The sequence below is a fragment of the Triticum aestivum genome, chromosome 4B, assembly GCF_018294505.1.
Source record: "Triticum aestivum cultivar Chinese Spring chromosome 4B, IWGSC CS RefSeq v2.1, whole genome shotgun sequence".
Taxonomy (NCBI): Eukaryota; Viridiplantae; Streptophyta; class Magnoliopsida; order Poales; family Poaceae; genus Triticum; species Triticum aestivum.
In genome coordinates this window covers 300,100,045-300,116,190 of record NC_057804.1, presented here as the reverse complement: position 1 = coordinate 300,116,190, position 16,146 = coordinate 300,100,045, and the positions used below count along the sequence as shown (strand labels likewise).

The 16,146-nt window shown below is 42.4% G+C and overlaps 1 long non-coding RNA gene across 1 annotated transcript; it reads left to right on the top strand.

Annotated features, from left to right (window-relative positions):
• Nucleotides 1-236: 236 nt before the first annotated feature.
• On the top strand, nucleotides 237-3,317 carry LOC123092035 (uncharacterized). The gene is made up of 5 exons (XR_006444129.1): nucleotides 237-540; nucleotides 814-883; nucleotides 1,362-1,473; nucleotides 2,129-2,187; nucleotides 3,079-3,317. It is a non-coding gene; the product is annotated as an uncharacterized lncRNA (long non-coding RNA).
• The last annotated feature ends 12,829 nt before the right edge of the window (nucleotides 3,318-16,146 follow it).

The following is a 16,146-nucleotide window of genomic DNA, read 5'->3' as shown; positions in this document are numbered from 1 at the left end:
AAAAAATTCATCAAAACATATCAACATGGGATCTAGTTTCGAAGATCTCATCGCGAGAGATTTAATGGTGAAAACGAATTTTCAATCGGATTTTTCGTTTAAGAGATAAAACATTTTAAAAACTAAAAATTCAAAAAAAATTCTGCATGCATGCATGCAATGATGTGACAATCTGTTTACATTAGAAACATGTGGTGCGTCTTCCTTCTTACCACACATGTGCCAGTTAGCGCGACCCCTTGCCCCCACTGCCGCCGTCCCCCCTTTGCCTTCACCGCCCATGTCCCCTTGTTCCTTCGTCGAGCCCGCGTCCCTTCTGACTTTCTTCGCTCGTCGGGGACGCGACGCACACTGCATCTTCGCCATCCTTCTCACGTCGGGGACACACACGGCGTCGTCACCATCCTCCTCGCGTCGGGGAAGGTGCCGCCGCCGCCGCTCCTCCGCGCGACCTGAGATGCTGAGGCTGCCGTTCTCCTCCGCACAGCCAGGGACGACGCAAGCACCGACGCCCCCATCCCCAGCTGCATCAGTTCAGAGGTACGCCCCTTTCCTCGCTCGTCCTTGCTTGTTCCTTGCCGACGGCGCCCACCGGCGCACAGCAACCGATTGGTCGCAACCCACAGATCCACGCAGCTGCCAGCCAGTGACTCAGCCCAGGAGGAAAGCAGCAACTCCTCTCGGCCTCTCCAAAATCCCGAGTCCCTGCCAGTATTTGATTTGCCAGTTGCTGCGAGTGTTCATATGTCTTGATAAAATTGCCCTTTTTCATGGAGAATATTTGCAACTGATGTGAGTACTGCTTTTTTGCAGGAGAGATTTGTAGGTGTAGTGATGTAAGTACTGCATGTATAAGGGGAAAATAACCTGCAAGACGATGCAGGTAATTTCCTTTGATTCTTTCATATATCCCTAAATTTCACTTACAAGTTACAACATTGTCTATTCATCTAAATACTGATTTCTACAGCTTAAATTGTATCTAGTAAAGAATTCTGGTTAGCACTGGTTAGCATGACATCAATCTGAGTAAACTGTATCGAGTGAAGCATTGTTAACATGAGAACAATCTGACTGCGTCAAATTTCCAATTTATATCCACAGTGCCTCAAAAGAAATTGTATCTAGTGAGAATTTGTTGTTAGGATGAGTGCATAACAGCTTTCCTTCAGCCTAGCCTGCCCTGCTATTTGTTTGTAGGTCCGTCACAGAAACACCAAAAAGTATTTAAAACTATAGTATTTTTTAGAAACCACGGTATATTCCAACTACTAAGAAAATACATAGCTGCCAAACGGGCCCTTAGATTTCCTATTTCACGCGCATCACTAAAGGTTACCGTTGACACATAAGTTTCTCAGTGAAATAGATGCAGGATTCTTCTACTCAAACATTAAGCGAGAAAAGATGGTTTCTGCCGAAGGACGCCAAGTTGACGAACATGTCAAGAAGATCATTGAATTGAAATATAAGGTATTTTGCTTAGTGTGTCCCCTGCTCTCTATCTCTATCTCTCTCGGAAAAGATTGTGCTCACTTGTTTTTATGGTGTGCATGTTCGCTCAGGAAGTTATAGTAATTTTGTGGTGATCAACCAGAAAAGCATTGGTCTTCGTTATCCATCGATCTCCTAGCTAGAGTAGGGGTAACTAATTCTGACTTGTTACTACATGATGGTTCTAATTCACTTACATCTAACCTTGTGATCTGTTTGGGGTTCCAGTTCAGTTCAGAATGTGGGTCATGATGTAACCAGCTGAACTTGGAACACGAAAGTTGTTTGATATTATACATAATACTACTCAAGACAAAACCCATGTAGAAACTAGACTTCCTATGGTGGCTCAGTTTGGCAGGCTCATCTTTCCCAGCTGCCAATGAATTATTATTTTATCTCCTTTCGTGTATATAATTAGGCTGCACTCTTGCCTATACTAATTAGATCCTGCACCCCTGAAGGTCAAGTCAGGGGCTCAGGGTTGGCGTGGATTAGATAGTTCGTAGTTCTCCTGCTCTCCCCCGTTTCTGTTTCTCATTCATTCTGCATGTATTCTTTCTATGCATGAGTTGATAACTCCACCTGTCCCAAGTCTGATGATGTTCTTTTTCTCGTCTTGTTGTTTCTGCAGGTTCTGCAAATTTCATTCACAGATCAGGAAATTCTAATCTGTGACTTGGTAAATCTTAGGTAATTACGATCTCTTGTGTGATGTAGATTATGTACAGATTTTTGAGTTTTTGGCACTGAGATTTCTCTTAATACACGCATGACTAATAAATAATCTGAAGCACGAGTAGTACGGGAGTAATGTGACGCAAAGCGAATTAATGCCGAGACCTCTCGAAAATGGAAATATTCAATTCAGTATATTTGGTATTATTAGTTACCTACTTGTCATTTAGTTGGTTGGTGAATTCATTTCATTGTTTGTATAATATATATTTTGGATTGTTTTAGTAGTATATGCAAGCTGATGGTTGTTCACAATGAACAACCACATCTCAAAGGTACTCGCTGTATTAGTATCTTTTAGTAGTATATGATGTTTGTATGGACATTCCGAATATGTGCTAGGCAATTAAGATAAATAGAATGTCCTCAGTTTACAAAGAATGGGTGAAGAGTGAAGATTCAAAGCCTATGTGTTTGTACTCCGTAGCATGGTGATGACCCTTTTGCTAGTGTGTATTGTTGTTATTTTTTAACAGAGTAATGATACTGACATTGAAAGTATATGCAGTTTCCACATCTAAATTTTGGCCTTTTCTTAAGAGCAAATAGACTGGAACACTAATAACATATAATGATAGTTCATATAGTTTTGAGTTGATGCAAGATGCAAAAATAATTAGTACACGGATATAGATTGCATAATCTGAGGTGTTATTTCATAAATTCATGTTCATTTTTTTGTATTCACATTATTAATTATCCCCTTATCTATATAATAAATCTAGGTCTTGATAAATCACATTTGTAAGGTGCTCCTTTAAATTGTACTTCTTTATTGACCCGATTTCTGTAATGTAAGTTGCTCATCTAATGGTATTATTGTTGTTGTTGTTGTTGTTGTTGTAGATCACGAAGATAAATTGATAATGCATGGCTCACATGTTGATTGCAAGGTTAAGAATGGGGCTACTACAAGATACTTAGAATTTCATTTTTAGGATCAATGTTTCAGACATCATAGTTGATTGCAAGGTCATGAATTCGGCTACAGATAGATAGTTTCACCTCTTGTAATCCTTGGATCACGTCCTTTGTAATGCAACATAGTCAATTTAATATATGAGAAGTTTCTGTTTGGCCTCCAACTATCAACATTGCAAGGTCAAGAATTGTGCTACTAATATGTTATTTTCATTTGAGATTATTGTGCACCATCACCACAAACGCATATGAAGCAATGATCTGTTATATCCATGGTCGTCACCAACACATATGAAGCGTTGTTGAGCTCTAGCTGTATATGTTGCTCTCTACCAACGCATCTACATGCAGGTTACCAACGCATGCATATATGTTGTTGTAGACCATTGCAACGCCACCAACGGCAACGCATACTGATTCGTTGGTGTAGACCTTGGCAACACATATATGGACATACAACAATGCATTGATGCGTTGGTGTAGGGGGTTCCTGTTGTAGTGGGGCACCTTATCTCTTTTTAGCTTGTAAGCTTACGGGCCTTAGTTAAATTTAAAACTTGTAATCCCCTTGCTCATGTTTACATTCCGTATGAACTGTACCTATATGGGGCGTATTAATGAAAAAGGGTGCTTGTCGGGTTCTTTGTGTGTGAGCGAAGCCCATACCAAGGAACGAATCCTTGTTATTTTTAATATAAACATTGTCGCCCAGCAACAGGCCTTGCCGCTCCCTTACTTCATTCGACCACACTCACGCTTTTCGGAGGAGACAGGGGCGAAGTAGGGTTAGGCCCTACGCTTGCTTCCTTGCCACCCTGGCTATGACCAGATTCTGACCCAAGGGAATAGTTTCTTGGGTGCGGGCAAAGGAGAGCACGGTAACCTAGGAACAAAACGAGGTTTCATACGTCCCAATTCCATACGGGAATGCAAAACAGGGGAAGAAGGACTTATCTGAATCTGCAGTCTCCTCGGCAACCTTAGCTTGCCGTGGGTGGACCCTTGTGTCTTCAGCCCCCGGCAACCTTGGCTTGCCGGGGCTGGAGCGCCAACTCGTTCTCTTTCTTCCATATAGCTCAGCAGAAATGCCCATGTACCCTGTGAACCAAAGAGGACGGAAAGGAACAGAGAGACGCAGACTCGATCTCTATGATAGGGGTTAGTCGCCGCTAAGCACTATCAACCCTACCCGAGGGAGAGACTCAACCTAGCATGCATGCAATAACTTAGGGCGCCAGCGCTTCGTTTATTTATGCTTAGGGTCTACGCCTGGCTTTGTACAGAGGGCTACATGCCTTGCCGGCAAGGCTTCTACAAAAGGTGGCTTGTCGGGGGGGCGGGGGCGGCAACCGCGCCTTATGGGTAAAACTTGCGAAGATGCTCGATGTTCGACGAGTTGCTCACTCGAATGGCATCTTTGGTCCCAGGCGGACTGCGCCGGGCCTGGTGACTCGTAATACCCGATAAGGGCCTTCGCACTTTGGCGTCAACTTGTTGGAATTCTTGGCCAATTGAACGTGCCGAAGAACAAGGTCGCCTTCCTCAAAGCTTCGTGCATGAACCTTGCGGCTATGGTAGTGGTGCAAGGCTTGCTGGCAGCATGCTGCTCTCACAGCCGTCCGAAGATGATCTTCCTCGAGGAGCGTCGCGTCATCTTGCCGCAATCGCTCTTGCTCAATCTCATCATAAGCGAGCACTCGAGGTGACCTGTATATGAGTTCCGTGGGGAGAACTGCTTCTACCCCGTATACCAGGGCAAAGGGTGTCTGACCGGTGGCTCGATTTGGCATCGTTCTGATCGACCAAAGAACTGCCGGCAACTCATCAATCCAGCGCCTTCCGCTCTTGTGCAACCTGTCAAAAGTCTTTGTCCTCAGGCCTCACAGTACTTCAGCATTTGCCCTCTCTGCTTGGCCGTTGCTCCGTGGGTGTGCCACGGAAGCAAAACAAACCTTGTTGCCGAGGTCCTCAATGTATTGCATGAAGGTGTGGCCTGTGAACTGCGTGTCGTTGTCGGTTATAACCCTGTTTGGCACACCAAAACGGCAAACTAGCCCCTTGAATAATTTGACGATTGACTGCGCTGTCACCTTCCTCACTGCTTCCACCTCCGGCCACTTTGTGAACTTGTCAATTGCAACGTACAAGTTCTCAAAGCATCCGACGGCGCAGGGGAAGGGGCCCATTATGTCGAGACCCAGACCGAGAATGGCCAGGAGAGAGGGATTGTCTGAAGGGCTTGAGCTGGCTGATGAAGCTTCTTCGAATGGAACTAACATGCTTCATATGTAGTGGGCCAGAAGAAGCCTTGCCGGAAAGCCTTGCCGGCAAGGGCCCTCGACCTTATGTGGGAGCCACATACGCCTCCATGTATCTCTGCCAACAGCTCCAGTCCTTCCTCCCGAGGAATGCACTTCAATTTCACTCTGTTTGGTCTTTTTTTGTATAGAATGTTGTCAACGAACTAGTACAGGGCAGACCGACGGGCTACTTTCTCTGCTTCTTCCTGCTCCTCAGGAAGCTCCCCTGTCTGGAGGAACCGGACGGTATGTTGTGCCCATGCCGGAACGGTTGTCTCTACGGCCAGGGCTTGACGCCCTGCTAGAGTCGGTTGCCCCACGGCAGGCTCAGTGTCCATGGCAACATCTTCGCCAGTGGCTCCAGGGATCTCGGGGGGAAAGTACTTGCCGGGGCTTGATTTCCTTCACTTGTTTCGCTCTGTTGATGGTTCAATGGACGGTTGAGTCAACCGAAGCACAAAAGTACCTGGTTACACAGGTAGTTTGAGGGCGGCGCGCCTCGACAGGTAGTCGGCGATGTCGTTCTCCACTTGGGGGACATGCTCTGCCTGTATACTGTCAAAGCGCTCCTCCAGCTTCCTCACCTCATCCACGTAGGCTTCCATCAATGGGCTTTGATAATCCTTGTTGATCTGCCTGACGACAAGATGCGAACCACCCCTGACGATGAGCTTCTTGACCCCGAGGTCTGCCACGATCCTAAGACCGGCAAGAAATCCCTCGTATTCAGCAGTGTTGTTCGTCGACATCTCCTTGGGAAAGTGTGTTTGGATCACGTACTTGAGGTTCTCTCCGGTGGGTGCGACGAGCAGCACACCAGCACCGGCGCCTGATAACCCACAAGTATAGGGGATCACAACAGTTTTCGAGGGTAGAGTATTCAACCCAAATTTATTGATTCGACACAAGGGGAGCCAAAGAATATTCTCAAGTATTAGCAGTTGGGTTGTCAATTCACCCACACCTGGATAACTTAGTATCTGCAGCAAAGTATTTAGTAGCAAAGTAGTATGATAGTAACGGTAACAGTAGCAAAAGTAACAGTAGTAGTTTTGTAGTGATTGTAACAGTAGCAACGGTAAAGTAAATAAGCAAAGCACAATATGTGGAAAGCTCGTAGGCAATGGATCAGTGATGGATAATTATGTCGGATGCGATTCCTCATGTAATAGTTATAACATGGGGTGACACAAAACTAGCTCCAATTCATCAATGTAATGTAGGCATGTATTCCGAATATAGTCATACGTGCTTATGGAAAAGAACTTGCATGCCATCTTTTGTCCTACCCTCCCGTGGCAACGGGGTCCTAATGGAAACTAAGGGATATTAAGGCCTCCTTTTATAGAGTACCGGACCAAAGTATTAACACATAGTGAATACATGAACTCCTCAAACTACGGTCATCACCGAGAAGTATCCCGATTATTGTCACTTCGGGGTTGTCGGATCATAAGACATAATAGGTGACTATAGACTTGCAAGATAGGATCAAGAACTCACATATATTCATGAAAACATAATAGGTTCAGATCTGAAATCATGGCACTCGGGCCCTAGTGACAAGCATTAATCATAGCAAAGTCATAGCAACATCAATCTCAGAACATAGTGGATACTAGGGATCAAACCCTAACAAAACTAACTTGATTACATGGTAAATCTCATCCAACCCATCACCGTCCAGCAAGCCTACGATGGAACTACTCACGCACGACGGTGAGCATCATGAAATTGGTGATGGAGGATGGTTGCTGATGATGACGGCGACGAATCCCCCTCTCTGGAGCCCCGAACGGACTCCAGATCAGCCCTCCCAAGAGAGATTAGGGCTTGGCGGCGGATCTGTATCGTAAAACGCGATGAAACTTTCTCTCTGTTTTTTCTCCGTGAAAGAAAATATATGGAGTTGGAGTTGAGGTCGGCGGATGTCTAGGGGGCCCATGATGCAGGGGGTGCACCCAGGGGGAGGGGGCGCGCCCCCCACCCTCGTGGACAGGGTGTGGGCCCCCTGACGCTATTTCTTTGGCCAGTATTTTTTATTAATTCTGAAAAGTTTCTCCGTGGATTTTCAGGTCATTCCGAGAACTTATATTTCTGCACAAAAACAACACCATGGCAGTTCTGCTGAAAACAGCGTCAGTCCAGGTTAGTTCCATTCAAATAATTCAAGTTAGAGTCCAAAACAAGGGCAAAAGTGTTTGGAAAAGTAGATATGACGGAGACGTATCAACTCCCCCAAGCTTAAACCTTTGCTTGTCCTCAAGCAATTCAGTTGACAAACTGAAAGTGATAAAGAAAAAACGTTTACAAACTCTGTTTGCTCTTGTTATTGTAAATATGTTCCTTTTGTGAACTAACCATATTCACAATAACACTTAGGTCTCATGTTATTCATATCAATGGCATAATCAACTAGCAAGCAATAATAATAAATCTCGGATGACAACACTTTCTCAAAACAATCATAATATGATATAACAAGATGGTATCTCGCTAGCCCTTTCTGAGACCGCAAAACATAAATGCAGAGCACCTTTAAAGATCAAGGACTGACTAAACATTGTAATTCATGGTAAAAGAGATCCAGTCAAGTCATACCCAATATAAACTAATAGTAATGCATGCAAATGACAACGGTGCTCTCCAACGGTTGCTTTTTGATAAGAGGCTGATTACTCAATAAAAAAGTAAATAGCTAGGCCCTTCGCAGAGGGAAGCAGGGATTTGTAGAGGTGCCAGAGCTCGATTTTGAAATAGAGATAAATAACATTTTGAGCGGTATACATTCACTGTCAACATAAAAACTATGAGATCTCGATATCTTCCATGCTACACACATTATAGGCGGTTCCCAAACAGAATGGTAAAGTTTATACTCCCCCCCCACCAACAAGCATCAATCCATGGCTTGCCCGAAACAACAGGTGCCTCCAACTAGCAACAATCCTGGGGGAGTTTTGTTTAGTTATTTTGATTTGATTTGATCTTTTGATCATGGGACTGGGCATCCCGGTTACCAGCCATTTTCTCGTGAATGAGGATCGGAGTCCACTCCCCTTGAGAATAACCCACCTAGCATGGAAGATACAGACATCCCTAGTTGATACATGAGCTGCTCGAGCATACAAAATAGAATTTTATTTGAAGGTTTGGGGTTTGGCACGTACAAATTTACTTGGAACGGCAAGTAAATACCGCATATAGGAAGGTATGATGGACACATATGGAATAAATTGGGGTTTATGGAGTTTGGATGCATAAGCAATATTCCCGCTTAGTACAGGTGAAGGCTAGCAAGGGACTGGGAAGCGACCAACTGAGAGAGCGACAACAGTCATGAACATGCATTAAAATTAATCAACACCGAGTGCAAGCATGAGTAGGATATAATCCACCATGAACATAAATATTGTGAAGGCTAGGTTGATTTTATTTCAACTACATGCGTGAACATGTGCCAAGTCGAGTCACTCGAATCATTCAAAGGAGGATACCACCCTATCATACCACATCACAACCATTTTAATAGCATGTTGGCATGCAAGGTAAACCATTATAATCTCCTAGCTAATTAAGCATGGCATAAGCAACTATAATCTCTAATTGTCATTGCAAACATGTTTATTCATAATAGGCTGAATCAGGAACGATGAACTAATCTTATTTACAAAAACAAGAGAGGTCGAGTTCATACGAGCTTCTCTCATCTCAATCAGTCCATCATATATCGTCATTATTGCCTTTCACTTTCACGACCGAACTATGTGTATAATAATAATAGTGCACGTGCATTGGACTAAGCTGGAATCTGCAAGCATTCAATTCAAGAGAGAAGACAAAGTAATATGGGCTCTTGGTTAAATCAACAATAATGCATATGAGAACCACTAAACATTTTCATTACGGTCTTCTCCTCTCGATCCCCAAAGGAAAGAAAAGAAAGAAAACTATTTACACGGGAAAGCTCCCAACAAGAAAAAGAAGAACGAGAAATCTTTTTGGGTTTTGTTTTAATTACTACTACAAGCATGTAAATTAAACTAACTATTTTTTTCTTAAGCTTTATCAAACACACAAGAAGAAAGCTAGAAAAGCAAATTAAACTAGCATGGATAGTACAATGAAAAAGTATGAGCACCGACAACTAGAATGAGTGTGTGAACATGAATGTAATGCCCATGAGAAATACTCATTCCCCAAGCTTAGGCTTTTGGCCTAAGTTGGTCTATGGCCATGGATAGCCTGACTGATATCCGAAGTTGTAACTGGGGTCGTACTGAGATGCAGCAGGCAATGCCTCTTGAGCTACGGCATGGCGGCGAGCTGCCTCCATCCTCCTCTCATACTCATTTGCCTCCTCCCTGGTGACAACATATCTTCCCTTTGCCTGATAATCAAAAAGGGCAGGAGCAGGGAGAGTAACATGGACAGCGCGACTTCTATCAAGGATTAGTCGATACTGGAGGAATTGTTCATTCCTCTCAAGAAAATGATGACTCACCATAGCATTATAATCTAAATAAGATGGAGGCAACTCCCTATCACCCTCACGTGGAGGTATACCAAGATAATTAGCCACACAGTTCGGATAAATCCCTCCAAATAAATCTCCAGCTAAACCATTGTTATGCAACCTACGTGCAACAATTGCCCCCAAGTTGTATTCTTTTTCACCTAATACAACACTCTTGAGAACACAAAGATTAGGAACACACATGTGACATGCTTCATCCTTACCGTTAATGCATCTACCAATGAAGAGAGCAAAATAATGTATAGCAGGAAAATGAATGCTCCCTATGGTAGCTTGTGCTATTTCTCTAGATTCTCCCATAGTGATACTAGCAAGAAAGTCTTTATATTCAGATTTACGGGGTTCATTAACACTACCCCACTGTGGGAGTTTGCAAGCAGTAGTAAAATCTTCTAGGTCCATGGTATATGATTGATCATAAATATCAAACAGGACACTTTGAGAATTACGCGAAGATCTAAATTTAAACCTTCTCACGAATGAATCAGTCAAATAGTAGTACTGAGGACACTTATCTTGCATGAAGTCCTCAAGATCAGCATTACACACATATGCATCAAATTCATCCTTGATGCCTGCATTGACCATAAATTCTTCTGACGGCCATTCACAAGGCCGTACATCAGCTTCCCTTGGTGGTTCATTGTCCTGCTCACGCATCGCGAGCCTGGGTCCTTTCTTTGTTGAAAACCACCTTGGTACATTTTCCTAGACATATTTCTTCCTCTGAAAAATTTCTGAAATTTTTAGTAACTCAAATAAAAGTGAATCAAACTCAATAAAATTGATATCAACTACTTCCACAAGTGCCTAGAGCCTATATCATGCATTAGAATTACTTGGGACCTCATAAATTTGACATGCAAGCTCAAGAATAGGGTCACCTAGGCAGCAAAAATTTGCAATGAATAAAGCACTAGAACAAAAACTAATTGGACCATTGGAGGAATCACATACCAAGGAACAGTCTCCGAAAGCAGTTTTGTGAATGGAGCTTTGAGAAAGGAGATCAAAAATCGCAGCAAAATGAGCTAGAACTCGTGCTTGAGCTGGATGGTGATTTTTTTGGGAGGAAGATGAAGTGTGTGGGTGCAGGAATAAGTGGAGGGGGGCCACCGTGGGCCCACGAGGCAGGGGGCGCGCCTTGTATGGGTGGGCGCGCCCTGGACCCTCATGGCTAGGTGCTACATCCCCCTGTCGTGTTCTGAGTGCCAAATATTCTCAAATATTCTAGAAAAAAATCATATTAAATTGGCAGGGCATTTGGAGAACTTTTATTTTTGGGTATTTTTTATTGCATGGATAATTCAGAAAACAGACAGAAAATACTAATTTTACTTTATTTAAACTAAATAACAGAAAGTAAAAGGAGGGTCCAGAAGGTTGTGCCTTCTAGTTTCATCCATCTCTTGTTAACAAACTCATTCCAAATAAGATGGGACAGGAGAAATTTTGAATAACACTAGGTTACCTCAACGGGGATATGCACATCCCCAATAATAATAATATCATATTTCTTCTTGATAGTAGGAAGAGGAAATTCAAAACTTCCAATAATGATAGTTGGAATTTTTCCAATAGAATTGATGCTATGAACTTGAGGTTGTTTCCTCGGAAAGTGTACCGTATGCTCCTTACCATTAACATGAAAAGTGACATTGCCTTTGTTGCAATCAATAACAGCCCCTCCAGTATTCAAAAATGGTCTACCAAGGATAATCGACATACTATCATCCTCGGGAATATCAAGAATAAGAAAGTCCGTTAAAATAGTAACGTTTGCAACCACAACAGGCACATCCTCACCAATGCCAACAGGTATAACAGTTGATTTATCAGCCATTTGCAAAGATATTTCAGTAGGTGTCAACTTATTCAATTCAAGTCTACGATATAAAGAGAGAGGCATAACACTAACACTGGCTCCAAGATCACATAAAACAGTTTTAACATAGTTTCTCTTAATGGAGCATGGTATAGTTGGTACTCCTTGGTCTCCAAGTTTCTTCGGTATTCCACCCTTAAAAGTATAATTAGCAAGCATGGTGGAAATTATAGCTTCCGGTATCTTTCTTTTATTTGTAATAATATCCTTCATGTATTTAGCATAAGGATTCACTTTAAGCATATCAGTTAAGCGCATACCTAAGAAGATAGGTCTAATCATTTCAGCAAAGCGCTCAAAATCCTCATCATCCTTTTTCTTGGATGGTTTAGGAGGAAAAGGCATGGGTTTCTGAACCCATGGTTCTCTTTCTTTACCGTGCTTCCTAGCAACAAAGTTTCTCTTATCATAGCGTTGATTCTTCGATTGTGGGTTATCAAGATCAACAACAAGTTCAATTTCTACATCATTATTGTTGCTAGGTTGAGCATCAACATGAACATTATCATTGACATTATCACTAGGTTCATGTTCATCACCAGATTGTGTTTCAGCATCAGAAATAGAAATATCATTGGGATTCTTAGGTGTGTCTATATCAGGTTCACTAGAAGCATCAATTTTCTTTGTCTTCTTTTTAGAAGGACTAGGTGCATCTAAATTATTTCTCTGAGACTCTTGCTCAATTCTTTTAGGGTGGCTTTCAGGATACAAAGGTTCCTGAGTCATTTTACCAGTTCTAGTAGCCACTCTAACAGCAAAATCATGTTTATTATTTAATTCATCAAGCAAATCACTTTGAGCTTTAAGTACTTGTTCTGCTTGAGTGGTAACCATAGAAGTATATTTGTTAATGAGTTTAAGTTCACCTTTAACTCTATCCATATAATCACTCAAGCATCCAATCATGTAAGCATTACTCTTGAATTCTCTAGCAACATAAGCATTGAAATTTTCTTGTCTAGCCATAAAGTCATCAAATTCATCCAAACATTGGCAAGGAAACTTAGTAGACGGGATTTAAACTTTATCATATCTATAGAGAGAATTTACCTTTACTGCCCGTGTCAGGTTATCAAGACCGTGTGTTTCTTCAATAGGTGGTAGATTAAGACCATGTATTTCTTCAACAGGAGGTAAATTCTTAACATCTTCAGCTTTAATACCTTTTTCTTTCATAGATTTCTTTGCCTCTTGCATATCTTCAGGACTGAGAAATAGAACACCTCTCTTCTTCAGAGTAGGTTTAGGAGCTGGCTCAGGAGTTCGCTCAATTGGCTCAAGAATTGGCTCAGCAAGAGTCCAATTATTTTCATTAGTCAACATATTATTCAATAACAATTCAGTTTGGTTGACTGTCCTTTCCCTAAAAACACAATCAGCACAACTATCCAAGTGGTCCTTGGAAGCATTAGTTAGTCCATTATAAAAGATATCAAGTATTTCATTTTTCTTAAGAGGATGATCAGGCAAAGCATTAAGTAATCGGAGAAGCCTCCCCCAAGCTTGTGGGATACTCTCTTCTTACTTTTGAACAAAATTATATATTTCCCTCAAGGCAGCTTGTTTCTTATGAGCAGGGAAATATTTAGCAGAGAAGTAATAAATCATATCCTGGGGACTATGCACACAACCAGGAGCAAGAGAATTAAACCAAGTCTTAGCATCACCCTTTAATGAGAACGGGAATATCTTAAGGATGTAATAATAGCGAGACTTCTCATCATTAGTAAACAGGGTGGCTATATCAATTAACTTGGTAAGATGTGCCACAACAGTTTCAGATTCAAGGCCATAAAAAGGATCAGATTCAACCAAAGTAATTATCTCAGGATCGACAGAGAATTCATAATCCTTATCAGTAACAAAGATTGGTGAAGTAGCAAAAGCAGAGTCATATTTCATTCTAGCATTCAGAGATTTCTGTTTAAGTTTAACTAATAACTTCTTAAGATCAGATCTATCGTTGCAAGCAAGAATATCTCTAGTAGTTTCTTCATCCATAACATAACCCTCAGGAACAACAGGCAATTCATACTTAGGGGGAGAACCTTCATCATCACTATCTTCAATAATTTCATTCTCTCTAGCCCTAGCAAGTTGTTCATCTAGAAATTCACCTAATGGCAAAGTAGTATCAAGCACAGAAGTAGTTTCATCATAAGTATCATGCATAGCAGAAGTGGCATCATCAATAACATGCGACATATCAGAATTAATAGCAGAAGCAGGTTTAGGTGTCGCAAGCTTACTCAAAACAGAAGGAGAATCTAGTGCAGCGCTAGATGGCAGTTCCTTACCTCCCCTCGTAGTTGAGGGAAAAATCTTAGTTCTTTTGTCTTTCAAGTTCTTCATAGTGATCAGCAGATATAAATCCCATGTGACTCAAAGAATAGAGCTATGCTCCCCGGCAATGGAGCCAGAAAATAGTCTTGATAACCCACATGTATAGGGGATCGCAACAGTTTTCGAGGGCCCAAATTTATTGATTCGACACAAGGGGAGCCAAAGAATATTCTCAAGTATTAGAAGTTGAGTTGTCAATTCAACCACACCTGTATAACTTAGTATCTACAGCAATGTATTTAGTAGAAAAGTAGTATGATAGTAACGGTAATAGTAGCAAAAGTAACGGTAGCAGTTTTGTAGTGATTGTAATAGTAGCAATGGTAAAGTAAATAAGCAAAGCACACTATGTGAAAAGCTCGTAGGCATTGGATCAGTGATGGATAATTATGTCGGATGCAATTCCTTATGTAATAGTTATAACATAGGGTGACACAGAACTAGCTCCAATTCATCAATGTAATGTAGGCATGTATTCCGAATATAGTCATACATGCTTATGGAAAAGAACTTGCATGACATCTTTTTTCCTACCCTCCCGTGGTAGCGGGGTCCTAATGGAAACTAAGGGATATTAAGGCCTCCTTTTAATAGAGTACCGGAGCAAATAGTGAATACATGAACTCCTCAAACTACGGTCATCACCGAGAAGTATCCCGATTATTGTCACTTCGGGGTTGTCGAATCATAACACATAATAGGTGACTATAGACTTGCAAGATAGGATCAAGAACTCACATATATTCATGAAAACATAATAGGTTCAGATCTGAAATCATGACACTCGGACCCTAGTGATAAGCATTAAGTATAGCAAAGTCATAGCAACATCAATCTCAGAACATAGTGGATACTAGGGATCAAACCCTAACAAAACTAACTTGATTACATGGTAAATCTCATCCAACCCATCACCGTCCAGCAAGCCTATGATGGAATTACTCACGCATGGCGGTGAGCATCATGAAATTTGTGATGGAGGATGGTTGGTGATGACGATGGCGACGAATCCCCCTCTTTGGAGCCCTCAACGGACTCCAGATCAGCCTTCCCGAGAGAGATTAGGGCTTGACGGCGGCTCCGTATCGTAAAACGCGATGAAACTTTCTCTCTGATTTTTTTCTCCGTGAAAGAAAATATATGGAGTTCGAGTTGAGGTCGGTGGACGTCCAGGGGGTCCATGAGGCAGGGGGGCGTGCCCAGGGCGAGGGGCGCGCCCCCACCCTCGTGGACAGGGTGTGGGCCCCCTGACGCCATTTCTTTCGTTAGTATTTTTTATTAATTCTAAAAATTTGCTTCGTGGATTTTCAGGTCATTCCGAGAACTTATATTTCTGCACAAAAATAACCCCATGGCAGTTCTGCTGAAAACAGTGTCAGTCCGGGTTAGTTCCATTCAAATCATGCAAGTTAGATTCCAAAACAAGGGCAAAAGTGTTTGGAAAAGTAGATACGACGGAGACGTATCAGCACCTTGTACTGAAAAAGCCCCGTCAAAGTACATAACCCAATTGCGACTTGTTTCCTTGCCGGGGAGAGTGATCTCCTGGATCTCTTCGTTGGGCGGTGGTGTCCTCGTCTGTGGAGTCGGTTTACGCACTGGTGTCCTCGCCGAAGTACTTCCTCCCCTCTTCAGCTCAAGCACACCTATCGGCCAGAACATAAAGTTCGGCCACATCTTTGACCTTGTTCATAGCCAGCACTTCACGCATCTTGCGGTTGTGAACATTCTGATGCAATGCGCTGATCACGGCGGCGGGGTGAACATCTGGGATGTTGTACTGCACTCGGCTGAACCTCTGGATGTACCTGCGCAGGTTTTCACCTTCCTTCTGGGGATGATATGCAGATCGCTTGCCTGGCCATGAGCTTGATGGCCTCTAGTGAAGGCGCCAACAAACTCATGACATAGATCCGACCAAGAAG